General features: G+C 35.3%; 1 non-coding gene across 1 annotated transcript; it reads left to right on the top strand.

The window, feature by feature from the left end:
* Positions 1-918: 918 nt before the first annotated feature.
* TRNAS-CGA (transfer RNA serine (anticodon CGA)) lies at positions 919-1,000 on the top strand. The gene has a single exon. It is a non-coding gene; the product is annotated as a tRNA-Ser (tRNA).
* Positions 1,001-4,440: the final 3,440 nt, after the last annotated feature.

The raw sequence follows: 4,440 nt of genomic DNA, 5'->3' as shown, positions 1-4,440 counted from the left end.
GGTGCATTCCAACAACGTAAAAAACATGCTTTTTCATGAGTCACTGACCGGAATCGTATGCATTCCGGCAGTATAATCTTATGGGTCAGGCATCGAGCTGATTGGAATCCGGTGCATTCCAACAACACAGGTCATGTTACTTTTTTATGCCTTGTGATGGCGTATCCTCATTACACTACTCTTAGCACTGCCGGATTCCCATGACATGCTGATTGGAATCTTGATGCATTCCAACAGGGAGATTGGAATCCACTGCATTCCGATATCATGCTGAGCGGAATCTGATGCATTCCGCCAGTATAAGATTTCGGCATAAGATCTTATTTCTACTCATATTTCTTATTATTATTTTATTTTGAAATTAAATAGTAATGTTCATTAATATTTCTTTGTTTGTAATATAACATTGTTGAAATCTCGATATATCTTAAATTTTATCTTTTGAGTTGTATATTTATATATCTTTTATATTATGCAGTCGACCATAGTTTGTCGTCGACTTTAAATAATAAATAAATAAATATGCATAAGGCGCCGTCAAGGCCTTCTTCACTCTCTTCTCAAAATATGTTGTGTTAAAGATTATAATTTGTTGCTCCTATTCAGAAGAGATATTAATTTAGTCTCCGTACTTGCCCACCCTAGCTTTAAATCGCCATCACTGAGTCTCAGAGGGGGCAACATTCATATGCCCTTTGTAGTTTATCAATAAAGGAATCCTTGTCTGCATATGCGGAATAACCTCACTCTAATGTGGTTCATGGGGGAACAAAAATGTTTTTAATCAGTCTAATATACTTATTCACACACACACATTTCATAGATAAGATTGTCGATGATTTTTATACATATGAATATAAGTACATATGAATTTATCAATTGGGGTTGTGTATTCACAATGCCAGCCAGCCATTCACAGCAGTCGTGGCCGAGTGGTTAAGGCGTCTGACTCGAAATAAAATTCCGTCTGGGAGCGTAGGTTCGAATCCTACCGGCTGCGATAAAAAATTCGCTGTTTATACCGTTCATGAAAATGAAATGGTATATTAACTTCGTCACGAATCTCAAAATTGTAAGTCCTTAAAGGAAAATAGATAGACCCACAATAAGTATAGCGAAATAATCAGGATGAAGAGCCGAGTTGATTTAGCCATGTCCGTCTGTCTGTTTATATGCAAGCAAGTCCCTCAATTTTTGAGATATCTTGATAAAATTTGGTGAGCGGGTATATTTAGGTGTCCGATTAGACATTTGATCGGACCACTATATCCCCCATACAACCGAATTTTCACAAAAAGAGGATTTTTGTCATATCTGCCCCAATTTATCAGATTGAAGATTCAAACTTCACCATATTCTGTCGTATATTGTACACATTGTTGTGTGAAAAAATGGATGAGATCGGTCGTATACATATAGGGTATTCCATCCCATTTCGACCAATTTTGAACCCGACCCCTTTAGAATTGGCTGAAAGTTTTTCTTCTTTTTCTAGCTTACGAAAGACGTTTTTCAGAAACTTTTCAAATTTTTTCATCCAACTCAAAAAAAGTTATAAAAATTTTTAAAACAAACTCCGTTTTTGTTTTCAAAATGCTATAACCTTTTCAAAAATTTACCGTTTGGGATCCTTTTTTTTTTTAAATATGTTTTTAAATGTACTTTTCGGAAAAAATACAAAACAAATTTTAAAGTTTTTTTTTTCAATTAAATAAAAAAAAATATAAAAAAAATCGGCCCACTCCGGGATTAGTGGGGATGATTGCAGAATTGATTGAAGTTTTTTATGAGAAAAAAAGGGCGAAATTCGAAAAATCTCGAAAAGCTGAAAAATTACAAAAAAATCTTTAAAAATTTTTTTGAATTTTTTCCGAAAAGTACATTTAAAAACAAACTTTAAAAAAAGATCCCAAACGGTCATATTTTTGAAAAAGTTATAGCATTTTGAAAACAAAAACGATGTTTTTTTTAAAATTCATAACTTTTTTTGAGTTGGATGAAAAAATTTGAAAAACTTCTGAAAAACGTCTTTCGTAAGCTAGAAAAAGAACATATAGAAGAAGCATATATCCCCCATTACCGATTGTTCATATAAGAAGCTTTTCGTAATTACTGCCCCATTTTAACAGCTAGAGGCTTCAAATTTCACCGAATGCTTTCGTATATAGCAGATCGGTCGTATATATAGCATATGTCCCCTACAACCGATTGTTCAGATAAGAAACTTTTCGTAATTTCTGCCCCATTTTGATAGCTAAAATCTTCAAATTTCAACGAATGCTTACGTATAGAGCATTCATTGTTGTATGAAAAAATTGTAGGGATCGGTGGTATATATAGTATATATCTCAGATAAGAAACTATTCGTAATTTATGCCCCATTTTGACAGCTAGAATTTTCAAATTTCACCATATGCTTTCGTATATAGCAGATATTGTTGTCTGACAAAATTTTATAGATCGGTGGTATAAATAGTATATATCTCATACAACCGATTGTTCAAATAAGAAACTTTTCGTAATTTCTGCCCAATTTTAACAGCTAAAGCTTCAAGTTTCACCATATGCTTTCGTATATAGCAGATATTGTTGTCTGAAAAAATCATTGAGATCGGTGGTATATATAGTATATATCTCATACAACCGATTGTTCAGATAAGAAACTTTTCGTAATTTCTGTTGTTGTCTGAAAACCCACAAAAAACGTGAAACTTTGTGATAAGAAAATCCTGCGGTAAATCGGTTGCTCAATCTGTAGTTAAGACATTATTCTATGAATTAGTTACATGTTGTGAATTTAGTTGCTTTTTCTCTCAACTTTCAAATAATCACGCTAATCCGATTAGCGATAAGTGTCGATATAAAGCTGCCAATCCACGATTCTTCTTTTCGAGCGAGCTGTTTTTTTTTTCATCTCATACGATCTGTATATTTTAACGATGTATAGAATTCTCATTAGTAGCAAATCGCATGATATTCAGCATGCCAAAGAGGGTAGAGAGTGCGAATGAAGGCAAAGCATGAGATCAAGAGGCGAAACAAATGAAATCAAATAACTAAATGAATGCCTAGTAAACTCAATTAACTATAAAATTGCTTGTGCTACATGCCAGCGTATATTCGCATGCATACTAATTAACATACATACGTACAGATTCATGTATAAGTTTTATGTAAACATAGAATTTGAAAAAAAATCATTATAGAGGGGCGCTTGTTTCAAAATATGTTCCTGATTTCTGCGTTATGGAACCCGAATTTCATTCTCTGAAACTACGTGTCGGGTGGCAGAAAGTTGCTTCTATTGTATGTGATGTCTGGAGTCGCTTAGGTTCACAGCAAGTCCGGTGCCCTTAATTTATATTCCTAAATCCTTCTCAGTAGATTTCCCAGCGGTGGTCGTACGTAGCTGTTGTACTCGCTAACGTCAATTTCGGTTTCTTAGCCATCATCTGCAAATTTATTACCTGTGGCCAGGGATCCAGCAAAGAGAGACATCGATATGCCTTATAGACGCCAGCAAGTTTCGACACCTCTGCACGATATCCAACTTTATCACGTTTCTGATGCCATTAAGGCGGCGCGGCTGCCGACAAAAATCGTCACATCCGTGTCTGGGACCGCACTGTTGGGATATCTTAGTCGTACAGCCCCTTTTGCGGCCAATACGCATCTTCCAAACTCTATGTTGACAAAAGATGAATCGTAGTAAAAATACATAAGTTTTGGGGAGTGTCTTCTTTCATTCGCATAATATGAACTAACCACCAAAGCTTTTGGGTTTTTATTTGCTGCACGATCTTCAAATCTGCGTAAAGCTTATACAGCTCGTCATTATATCCCCTGCGATGAAAGTAGCACTTGTTGGCAGGAGGTATGTATTATTCGTTTCAATTGCAAGCTGATATTGTTTTCGCTGTCAATGCTGGTTCACAGATAGACGAAGTCATTCACAGTCTCGAAATTCAATACGTTAACAGTGACTGTACTCGAACGGTAGGAGTTTTAGTGCTGGCTAAAGTCTCACACTGAATTTAGGGCCTTCGCTGCTTTCTCATCTGAAAGAAAAAAATACGCGACCTAAAGCAGGGTATAAAGAGCACTTCCCCGTGGCGAGAAGTAGTAATTATGTGGTTCTAGGCCTACGAGCTTTTGAAGTTCTGACCTATCTTAATGTACACCGCGAATTAGACTATACATTTTCGACTTGATTGAAACTGTAGACGAAAGCTTCATAATCACAACTTAAGTTGTATTTTAAACAGTTTAGATTACAAGTACATATATGTATTGGATAATGTGTGTATGTGTGTATATGTTTAATAATGCTTGAATGCAACGCGCCTGCATGCTGCCTACAACAACTAATTAGCATATAATTCCGTAATTAGTTGTATGCAATTAATTTGAATTGTGTTGCGCTTTGAAAATGTTGTTGCT

Source organism: Eurosta solidaginis, chromosome 4 (assembly GCF_040869045.1).
Source record: "Eurosta solidaginis isolate ZX-2024a chromosome 4, ASM4086904v1, whole genome shotgun sequence".
Lineage (NCBI taxonomy): Eukaryota > Metazoa > Arthropoda > Insecta > Diptera > Tephritidae > Eurosta > Eurosta solidaginis.
This window is presented reverse-complemented; position numbering and strand designations above follow the sequence as displayed.